Source organism: Lates calcarifer, linkage group LG11 (assembly GCF_001640805.2).
Source record: "Lates calcarifer isolate ASB-BC8 linkage group LG11, TLL_Latcal_v3, whole genome shotgun sequence".
In the NCBI taxonomy this organism is placed as follows: domain Eukaryota; kingdom Metazoa; phylum Chordata; class Actinopteri; family Centropomidae; genus Lates; species Lates calcarifer.
The window spans coordinates 13,197,827-13,210,017 of NC_066843.1; the positions used below are offsets into that span (position 1 = coordinate 13,197,827).

General features: G+C 39.9%; 1 protein-coding gene across 1 annotated transcript in view; it reads right to left on the bottom strand.

The window, feature by feature from the left end:
* Positions 1-12,191, bottom strand: part of LOC108880681 (protein phosphatase 1 regulatory subunit 29) — a 59,796-nt gene that overhangs the window by 39,143 nt on the left and 8,462 nt on the right. Inside the window, exon 2 of the mRNA XM_018672313.2 lies at positions 2,913-3,144. The gene's annotated coding sequence lies outside the window, so the exon portion shown is untranslated. The remainder of the gene's footprint in view (positions 1-2,912; positions 3,145-12,191) is intronic.

Genomic DNA, 12,191 nt, shown 5'->3' on the forward strand with positions numbered 1-12,191 from the left:
CTTGTCAGTATACCAAGTCACCAAGTTCTTTCCATCTGTACAGACACTGCTGTTTCTTAAAATACTGCCATCAATAGTACCTTAAACAACTGAATGGCCTGCAACAATCAAAACTCCCTCCCTTTCTCCTCAATTTCTTGCCGTCTTGATGGAAAATGGGCAAATCTCTGCAAGAACTAATAGTGCATAAAACATCTGACTCATGTAGATTAGAGGCAACATGTGACTGGAAGGAGCCATATGCAAACACCTGGAGTGTTAACAGAATTTTAACAATGCCGGTAATGACTTAGATCATTGAGTGACAGGCATGATGTCTTCCTCAGTCTCATCAACTAAGTCAATAATTGCCTCCCTTAACAGCCTATAACAGTTAATAGTTTCTCAGTTGGTTAACTGAAACAATGTTAATGTCTAGATATTCTCTCCTTAGCATGCTTATGATGTCAGTGCCTCTGGCTCACTTCAGTCATCCCTGCAATAGTACATTTCCACTACAGTATATGCGTCATATCTCTTTAAAACACCAGTATCACCTGGGTCAGATTTTTACTATAAACACTCTGAGAATTTAGCCTTGATTTTTGTGATAAATAGGCTGTTTGTATGCAAAAGGGGCCAGTTTTGTCCTAAAATGCAAACTAATTAGTTGATTAAAAATTCAGTACTCTATGTCCTAGGCAGCACTATTAAGTGAATTTCCACCCACTCTTGCTGGTTTGTGCATCAGAAAAGTATTTTATGTTTTGCTGCACCGTACTGTAAGCCCACAAAAACATCACCAAGTTTTATTAGTTCTCCTGTCAGACTCAAAGAGCTCTATAAGGGGCCCCTGGAGGCCACTCTGCTTCTATAACCGACTGGACCAAAGTGATTTGAAATGACTGACGAACTGACAGTGTCCTCCTCAGAACGTTTCATGAAGGGGCTAAAAAGCCTTCAAACATGAAAAGGAAAGGGGATTTACTCATATAGGCGATTATATCACAGACAGATGTAACTGTGCGACCAACCATATAAATTTTTACAGGGTTACAGCTACTGATTAAGCAGGTCACAGCTGATTATATAGGAAACATGCATGCACACAGCGATGCACATGAAGTATCATATTTACTCAGAAACATCTGATTTCTTCATATAGGCCATGTGCACACATGCACTCATACAGTACACTCACAGATGCTTTTAACAAAGTGAAACACTAACTAGAGGTACTGCAACATGACAACAGTAAATTGAAGTATTACTGCCTCCAGTTTAAATGCTTGTTTTATTTCTGGGTGTAACATTCATGATGCCACTGTCCTGTCACTGTGATTTTTGAAACAAGAATAGGGCTTGTGTTGGCTTTGGATTTTCCTCTTTTCTCTTTTAATGACTGGGCTGTTTTGTTAAGCTACAGCACAGACTAGCAAATTAGCCCTTTAGCGAGTGAACTCTGCTTACTTCTAAAAGCCCTGTGAGGAGACACAGTGTCCAATAGAGAGGCTGAAGCTCACACTGACTGGTGGTGCATATAAGGACGCTGGAAATGAATGTGCACCATGCTCAGTCTTTGCTTGAAACCACGTCTGGCATTGAGGAGCAGGGATGATTGTGTTCACACGTCATTATATTTTAGAAAACTCCACTGCAACAAAAACAGAATAACAGGTGAAAGAGACACCAGAATGTGAGGCTGAATGTGAGGGCAGGACACATCAAGTCAGCTGGTTAAACTACATATATTTGACAAAATATGCTACACTTTAAATCATGTTTTTGCCGCAGCTGAATGAACTAATTTATTGATTGTGAATTCGCTCTATAGTCACATTTTAAAGGCCCAATCTGTATTTTTTTTTTCCTACCAGGCTGATTAAGACCACTGAGCATTTTGGGTGCACTTTTTTTTGAGTCCCCAAAAAAAGGAACAGAAAATTCAAACTAAGCCCTGCATGAATAATTTCTTCTTAAAGTCCCGATTGCAAAACTAATTTGCATACAGTTACAGTGTTTATTATGCCTGGCCTTATTGTGTGTATTTTTATTTATTTATTTTTGATTGGCAAAATCCGTTCCAATGCAGTGATTACATGTGTAACTTCCCTTTTTTGTGATGCTATCATCAGGAATGCTGAGTCTACCCTTGACAGTAGTATCTATCACAATGACATATGATCACCATAAAATGGTGCTGAAACTCTTTCATGAGTATAAAGGTGGATAAACTGAGTTGCATTTTCTCTGCTTTACATTCTTCTTAGAGTAGCGAGATTTTCCTCAACGCAAGCACAGTGGGCGGGAAGAGAATGGAGAAGAAATAATTACAACAATTACTCCTTTTACTTTATCTCTGCGTGACACACACACAGCACACTTACATGTGCACACACAGACAGAATATAATAGCTGTGGTAAGTGAAGTACTGTCAGCACTAATGACAGTGTTGCCAGTGGAGTAAGCGCAATGAAAGCAGGGAAGATGGCAAAATGTATGCCTGTAAAGACACTAACTAATGCTTACACCCCAGTGTTAAACTATGCCAAAAGCCCCACTTGCTCTCTCTCACACACACACACACACTGGTATAAAGTAACATACATGACGCACAGACACACATATGCAAAGACACACACTTCAAGGGCTATTGTTAAGCTGAGCATGTGCCTAACAGTGAGGTTGTTTCAGTTTGTGTTGTTGCAAAAGATTATAATTACTGGTTGTATGTGTGTGTGACAATAAAGGTAAGTAAAGATCAAACATGCTGGGTATATCCCTGGGAACAACCACAGAGTAACACACATGGTAAATAACTTACATATGTTCAGTCAGTCAGAGGAACCATTTTCAAAAAGGAGAAACTCTCTCAATGTTCTGAGAAAATCAAAACCTCAGCTCAACACACAACAGGAAAGAAATCCCCTACCTGTTTCCTCTCTTACTTTGTTCCTCTCACTCCTCAGCTGTCTTTATTAAGACCAAAAAGTGCTGTGTATCCTATCCTTTATGAAGACTTTCCGGTGGGGGAAGGTGTTCCCAGGGTTGGCAGGTAGTCGACGTTGTACACCAAAATTAGTTGGTTCTTTTGCTCTCGTTGGACTCAGTACAGGTCCTCAGTGGTTCTGCCAGGGTTACAGGAGAGAAAACTGGGCCTGGGGCTGAAATAAAGAAAATACAAATAAAAAGGGGCGTTAAAGCGAAAAATACCTACAAGGATTTAACATCACTAGGTATTTTGCAATTTAAAAAAAGACTGCAGTTTCTATTGTTTTGTTTGCTTCGCAGATCTCATGTACTTCAAAAAGCTATTTCAAATCACATTTAAAGCACAGTCTCATCTGAGTTTACTTCACTGACAAGCAGTTTGTTTATTATGTCCACTTATGTAGAAAACCAGTAAATCTTAGTAAATCAAGTTTTATATTAGTGGAAATTATGGTAATAATAACATCTAACATATTGCTTGCTAACAGTAAACAATGAATCAATCAGCATTAAGGAATCTATCTATCTATTTATCTATTTATCTATCTATCTATCTATCTATCTATCTATCTATAATATGTCTGTCACTCTGTTTTCTCATTTTTTTCTCTATCTGTCCTTCTCTCTCTTTCTCTCCTGCTCACTTTCCCTCACTTATTTTAGCTGCTGTGGTTCACTTAAATTAACATCACCAGGGCAGACAAGCAGGATAACAATAATGATGACAATAATGGCTGATGATGCATCAGAAGGGTACAAGATGACAGATGGCTCGATCTGTAAGTGGTACTATATATAATGAGATGCTACCTATCTTCCTGTTTCAGTCACAGAGCAGGACACCTGTCACAACACACCTCAAGCCGTCAGTACACAACACACTGCATATCTATGAATAATTTGTGCAAATAACTGTCAGAGAAAGTGACACACACACAACCCCCTTTTCACTTTCTCTCTTGCTCTCACTCTCTCTCTATTGGTTTTTTTACTTTCCTCTCTGCCTCTCTTTATCTGCCTCTCTCTCTCTCTCTCTCTCTCCCTCCAGCACTTTCACCCTGTCCCTGACACAAATACACACACAAGCACAGACATACCCACACAGACAGTCTAAATCAGTTAGAGAGAGTCCGGCCAGCTGCCCCAAAGTGAGCTGAGCGTGACATCTCATTTTCAGTAATAATACTGGGCTGATCCTGCTCCTCCCTTGCCAGTAAAATGGAGCGCTGCATTACACATGATCATGACTAGGCACGGTATAAGTAGGCATGTGAGAATACAAGAGGCTCGGGCCTTGAGGAAACACACACACACACACACACACACACACACACACTGAGGAAACCCACACCCTATGAGCTTTCACTCACAGTAAAACATACTTGCAAGTGACGTGAGGGTGCTCACAGAGCATGTTTTGTATGCACCCTGCAGACTCTTAAACAAACACATGCTTATACAGAATAGCAGATGCACAAACACACACGGTTTCGAGCTGACTACTGAAACAGATCTGAAGTGTCTCCCCAGTGTGCTCTTAATGTCTGAGCCAAAAAAAAGAAAGGGTAAAGAAGACTAAAACATTGAAGACATGTATGTTCCAGCATTGTGTCTTTGCCCAGTGAAAAAAAAACAAAAAACTGGAGCATACTTAGGGTCTACTTGTTTACAGTGTTCAGATTATTGGTTTATTCCTAGACTTCCTACTATCTATATAAAAAAGGACCTTTGTCAAGTTCCTCAAAAATGATGCACAGCTGTATAATCCCCTTAAATTAATATGTTATGATTTAAAATATGTTTTAGTTTGAGCTCTGTGTTTCCATAACAGGGGTCAAAATGGATGTCCAGGGGGAAATTTTGTCTTAAAGGATTGTGCCAGGGCTGCCGGTTGAACTCAGAGGAAATATTGGCCAATTGTACAACTGTACATTCATGCTTGAACCATTTCCATTTTGGAAACTCCAAGATTTTTCCTCTGGAGATGCCCCCCAGCCAAATTGCCAACTTTCTACCCAAGATATAAAAAAAAAAAAAATAGTACCGCAAGATTTCCATGAAAACTTGCTGAGGATATTTATAGTCCCTGGGAGGATGAATTCTAATATTCTGGACGAACCCTCTAACCTTTCATGTCGAGGCAGCAATTTCCAGCTGTGTGCAAGAAATGTGTTCTGAATCGAAACAAAATTTACTGCGCAAATGCCCTGCAGACTCCATACTTACACAAGACAAAAAACTTATGTTGTTCATTTCGTCCTTTTTTTTTCTTCTTTTTTTCCTTTTTTTTTTTTTTTTTTTAACCGTACCAGCAATTTTGCCACTCTATCATGTTAAAAGGCTAGATAATGGCTTGGTATGGGTATGGGTTAGCAATGAGACAAGGCTAAATAGTAGAAAGTCAAAACTAATCCAGCATGTACTTATCTGCTTTTCATCATCCACAAAACACAGAGGAAGGGTATCATGTTTCTCCCTCACCAGGCAATGTAGCAGTGTGTTTTCTATCTAGTCTCAATGGCATTCTCAATAATGGATGGACACTATGTCTGACTACTCTCTTGGCTTCCACTGTGTATTTATAATAGCCAAATGGTGTAGACACAAGACACATCAATATTGAAACTCACTCAAACGCATCACTTGTACAACTTTAGTCGGACACTGGCATGAGCAACGCGGCTCCCTGAGGGACTTGAAACTACTTGGCTATTAGCGCTTACATTTGCAGAGGCGACACCTGTGTAGAGATTCACGTTGAGTGTTAATATTCCTGCTTATTTCTTATTTCTCTCTCTTACAGAAGTTCACTGTCTGTCTTTCCCTCCCTCTCAGTCTTTCTCCACTTCTCCCACTCATAATCACATCAAAGAGAAGCAGCTGCTGACACAATGAGAGGGTTGGAAATGAATCAGTCATTTTTTCTCTCTTCAGCTATACACACACACACACACACACACAAATACGCAAACAAGAAGCCTTACTCATAGCTAGATGCAGTCAGCATTTTTATAGCTTCCACACTCTCTCATGGGTCCATGGGTGGGTTACACAAATGGCTTACAGAATCTCATGTGTGGGGGTGGCTGTGTCCCCGTGTTTGTTTTTGTATTTGCAGCATTTCATCAAGTTGAAAACTAACCACAAGAGCAGGGGTGGAGGGATGAAGTTTGAGGCAAGAGGAGTCAAGGTACAACTAAAGCAGATGCGAGGAGTTCAAGAAAGCAAAAGAGGAGAGAGATGGGAGGGAGTCATCAAAGGTCGATCAAAAGGTAAGAATGAGATTGCAGATAGGGTTTTTTGTGCAATGAACAGTGGAACCATGAGCATGTGCAGTCACAACCTTGTTGGACTGACAGCCTGTTGTGTCAGGACCAACTGAAATTCAGCACTTTCTGTGTGTGCAGTTGTCTGTGCACATATTCAGTACTGCACTGCACAGCGGTCACACCCGCTGTATCCAGTGGCCATTAGAGTGATTGGTTAATTAAATGTAAAAGCTAAAAAAGACAAGCAACTGTTTAACAGTTTCAGCTTTTGTTTGTCTACATTGTTTTAATGGACCATCAGTGTGATGAAGGGTGTGAGTTCAAGTTATAATATCAATTTAAACTCGTAACAACAACATGTAAAAAGTTTAACTCACCTCCAACTCACTCTGCAAAGTTTGCAGTCATCATTATTATCAGTGTGTCCAACACCATGTATGATCAATTCAAATCTAAAACAGACACTAGTGTGCTCCAGACTCTGCTGGTACCTCTATAATCAGCTGCTCTGCTGCTGCACAGCTAACAATGCTAGCATTATCCCCTGTAGACAGTTACACAGTGGTCATTAGGCCTAATTCTTACAAGCATTACTAGTGTCAGGGGCCCCATGTGCCTCAGCATTACAATGAATACGAAAAACTGTAAAATGTTGTGCAGTGAAAGAACTCCACTCTAGTAAATTCACATATTTAAAGTTTCATCCATGAAATGTATGCAGGATTTCCTCTCAGTGGGCATCCTCAGAATCTTGTGAGTAATCTTATGAGCCAGCATGTGTGTTTGGAGCCTTTAATGTCTATTGTGCTTTGCTGCAAGCACTCAAGTCTCTAATTTAAGACAAATAATTTCTTCTCACAAGAAAGTCTTGACCTCTCCATCTGTATCTCAGCGTGAAAACATCTCTTAATTAGCTCGATACAATGCCTATATGATGGGAGATATGCAAGCTTGTGATCTCGCTGTATGTGATTTCTTGGTGCGTTGGAAGAGCAATGAAGGATACCTAATTATGCTTGAAATGCTTTCTAGTGCTTTTCCACATATAAATTTACAATACTAGCCGTAATCAACTAGCAAACAATGCGGGGCAAAATCTCCTTTACACAGAAGTAAATAAGAAAATCAATCAGTTGCGTGGTGTTCATCTGGACAATTCCCATTTGTACTTTGATTATGCAAACATCCAATTATCATGCCTCACGCTGCATGATCTTTGTGAGATCATCACGACAAGAAGCCAGTTCAGACTAAACCATTCTGTGTAAGCTTCTTTTTATTGCATGGACGTCTGAATTCACAGGCTGTATGCCCATACATCAGATTTTCCAGATGCCTGATTAAAACACAATAAAACAAGTCGTATGTAATGAAGCTTTAACCAGATTCATGATATCAAATTAATTTACACTGTACATTAAAATGTAACTCATAGTTCATTTGAATTACAGTAATTCTTGATAAAAAAGAAAAGTCAGAAATGCATTCTACCAGCTCAACAAGCCTCATAAGACATCAGTCATTTATGTGTATGCACCCATGCTCATGACTCGCAGCTGTGAAGCAAAAACACCACACAATCCCTAAATGTTTTAATAAACACCCCGCAAGGCAAGACATTGAGGCTGCCAAGGTTTAACAATCTGAGGAGAGCAGGTGTGTGAGTCAAGAACCAAGGTGATGTCATGAAGTCAAGGGAGGCAGGTGGGCCATCTGAGCTTAAGGTTGAGAAGGAGCACATCTGGTAAATGTGTATGTGGATAACAATGCCAAAGGCTGAGTCAAGCACCAACCAGACATTTTGGAGAACAAACTCACTGTGTATAACGTCAGGCAGAATTGAAATAAAATAAAATGATAAAATAAATTTCATCACAGAGAGTGTGAGAAAAGAGTCTGGATGACTCGTGAAACCTCAACATTACCATTAATCGACAATGCAACACCACGAAATCAGCTAACCCTCAAAGGAAGTTCCTCCATGTAATTACAATTTGGAGTAGATTGCTGGTAAATTGACAGTGTGCCCACTACTTCCTACTTGACTACACCGCTGACAGAGTGGAAGGATCGGGAAAGGAGGGACGACTGAAATTGAGCTTCTAACAAATACTGTCTATCTCCTTCGCCCACCCATCTGTCTTTCTGTCTTTCCTTCAAGGCGCATGTGTCCTTAGCACTGCCAGGCAAAATCTGCCACCGAGGCTCCTAACTGCAGAGCTTCAGGCGGGTGAGACGGACGGAGTGAGAGAGACAGAGTGACAGAGAGAGATAGAGCAAGAATAGGACGACAAGAGCATTACTGATAGAAATGAGGTGACAAAAGATAAAAAAAAAAAAATTGACATCAGAAAATGCTGTAGACCTCATTTTTTGAAAACTTATCATAGACGCCATTGCTTTGTGTTTTAGCATGAACCTGTCCTTATTCAAGGTAGTCTGCTGAATCACGAGCACCTTGAAGTTGTGTGTCAGTGCATGATTGGTTGTAGATGAAGAAAATGAATGTGTGTCTGTGCGGATGTGGATCCTTATTTGTTTCATTGTGGCGGGTCAGGGCAGCTGAAGTGCAATGCATGCTGGGATATGACTTAGATTTTAGGGCACAGTTCCACTTCTAGTAGTAGCCAGTGGCACATTTACCACCCCTTTGTCTCACACACACACAGTGGGAGTAATCCCTCTGCCATAAATAAGCTATTTCGCCTCCAGAGATATGACCACGTCAGCTCTCGGTTTCTCGTCTCTTCTCAACACTTGAGCATGTTTGTATTTTGACGGTGGCATGTTTACATTTATGCAGCAAATTAGTCTTTTCAGCATTCAAACCCTTTTTATAAGGTTAACTAAGCTGAGTCTTCCATTTTAATCACAAGCTCTCCTTAGCATCTCCAGCTGCATAAATGAGTAGTAACCCTTTATGTTGTCAGCTATGCCTGTGAACATAAAGCAAACAATACAAGTCTATGTTTTAACCAAACCTTTGGCAGCAAGGTTTAGGTTTTGGAGTGACTGCTTGCCTCTCTCTCTGGTAGAACATTGTGGATTAGAGGGAGAATGGGGACTTTGATAATCCTCCTCTTTCTCTCTCTCTCTCTCTTTCTGTCTCTCTGTCTCGCTCTCCCCCAGCCTCTACCTCTTTCAAGTGTTGAATGACAAATCTCTGTGGGGTGGTTATGCCGTCAGAGTAATGTTAAGATAATGTCACGGTACTGTCAGGACAAGGTTTCATTGTTTTTTGTTGTTGTTGTTCTCACCCAGAAAAAAGGGGGGAAAAATAGAATAAACAAAGGGGATCATCTGGGTCCCGTGTGGTATATTGTCAGTGCTAGGCAAATTACTTACAAAATTTAATCAATTGACTATTATATCAGTCAGTGAGAAGGCACTGTAACAACACAACTTAATTTCTGAATGGCAAAAGTAAATTGCCTTATTACCAGTCCAGCTAACACGTCACGGGCCAACCTGTTCATTGAATGCGAAGAGGGCAAACCAGTGTCATCAAACTCCTCATAACACAGCACACACACTATCTAACTATTTAAGGAAAGGTATTACACTGGCATCAGTAACTGTAATGTAATTACTGAATGTCAAACCATGAACCACTGCTTAGAATTCATCAATTCTACTGTTATTTAGCTTTGTGTTACTGCTTTATACTAATTATTATTATTATTATTATAGTGACGACATGTTAGCTACCTTTGAACTAAACACAGAGAAAAATACATGTTTTGCTTTAGCCAGCTGTTTCTCAGCTTGCTCTGCTATCTGCTTCTAGCAGTCACATCTGGAAACTGTGTGATACTCTGTTGGGGAGTGTGACATGCACATACATTGTTGTACATAAAGTTATGTTCAAAGTATATTGTGTTGTCTCTTAAAACAGACAACTGTATCCACACCATTATAGAAGAATACCTAAGGGAGTGACACAATATTTGTCAGTGGCTTATTGAGGCAAATAAAAATAAAACACAACATCATGATCATCTCTGTTTCTCTAAGTAAGGGTGGTTAGGGTAGATGAGAGACATAATGTTTGTCACAGCTGAATCAATTATGTAACAAAGGAAACTGTGGCTCAGTGTCCAAGTGATATTCTTAAAATAACTCGATCTGTTTTTGTCAGTTATTTATGCACACTGTTTCTTTGTGTCTGAATAGATCAGTTTATATTTAAAAATCTCAAATAACAGTTTCACCTGCAGCTTTGCTGATTTAATTTGCAACCTAAATGATTTGCTCTCAGTTCATATGCTAATACAGGTCTAACCAGTGTGGGCTATTTGCTGATACATCAGTGGCTGGGTCATTAAAGTTGTGATACACTGTAGCCTATAAGGATTTCAGATATACACACAGACTAGCAGGCAGAATATGGGGGAATTTTTCAGGCAACAGATATGTGCTCATTGTCCTTATCAACTCAAATATATGCTGTGGATTGTTTCTGGGACCAAAAACCAAGAACACTCAGAGCCCGAAAAGAATCACTCACACACTGTAGAAGGCTGAGAAAGAAGGAAAAAAAACACTCAGAGTCCCTGATCTGATCTACAACACCTTCACATTTCAGTTACTATTTTTATTTTTTGTGAGCAGTTTGGTAAAAATGACATTACAGCATAAGTAAATAACCACAACCTTTTACTTACAAATAAAATCATTTTCATATATAAACCACAACACAGCACAGTGCCACACACACACACACACTCGTATTCTCACGCGCACTCCTAAGCTTTTGTCGCCCAGCTTGTGGATTAAGTGTGAGAATTTGCAAAATCATCTGAACCCCTAGGGGTGCAAAGAGGAGTGTAGACAGTGTGTGTGTGTGTGTGTGTGTGTGTGTGTGCATACCTATGTGTGTTTATGTGTGCAGTGTGGTGTGCATTGGGCTTAACTTTGTGCACATTGTACAGTGTATGTCTGCTTGTGTTTGGGGCCTACAGTGTGTCTGTACGATTCAGCTCTGTTGTGACCACACACCAGTGAAATTGCAGTAAAAGAAGTTTTTGAAAACTACTGGAAAATGAAAAAGAAGAACAAATGAACTTCCTTTGGCTTGTTTTAACAGAGGATGTACAGCAATCAATATTGTTATTGACCGAGGGGAGAGGCAGCATTTGTTTGACTATTGATTACTTCAAGCCGACAGCTTATTTCTACATTTTAGCCTCTGTGACTCCAGACTCTCAGTCTGAGAAGCTGACTAAGCATCGCACAGCATCTGAAGGAATCTGAAAGGGAAAAAACATACACTTTACTTTTTTTTTTAAAAAAGAAATGAATGAAAGTACACACATCTACACACTATCAATGTTTAGTCACCTTGCGTTAAGAAATCAGCAGGCATACTAAAAGCTGCTTCAGTGTGCAGATGTGTGTCTGCAGGCTCCAGGTTAGGGTGAGAGATGCATTTCTAATCTCTAATCCCCTGGAATAAACTAGAATTATTCTGCCCTCCAAACACCTGTCTGTCTGTGTACCCACCATCCCAGCGATGGTTCTGACCTGCATTTTCAGTCAGCCTGCAAAACTGTGTGTGCATTTTCCTCCTGTCCTCCCCATTCTACTCACACTGAACCCCACCTCCCCTTCTTTCCCTTTTACTCTCAGTTTATTAATTTCAATTGACATCTGTGGCCTGTAACCAAAGCAGAATTCATATTAAATTGAGAGGACAGACAGAGTGGATGAATGAGACAGAAGAAAAACCCTCTATTTTAGGATACAATAGCTCAGGAAAAAAAGCTTTCATAACTCAGGGGGACTTCCAGGACCTTCTGTTTTGTTTTTTGTTTCTATCTCTCACCCAAACACAAGTCTTTTTTGCATCGCAGCCAAACAAGCTTTCTAAATTAGTGAATGATGTTACAAGTTCTAAACATTTTAGAGGATAGACAACATCATAGTGAAATGAATTATGGCATACTGTCTTA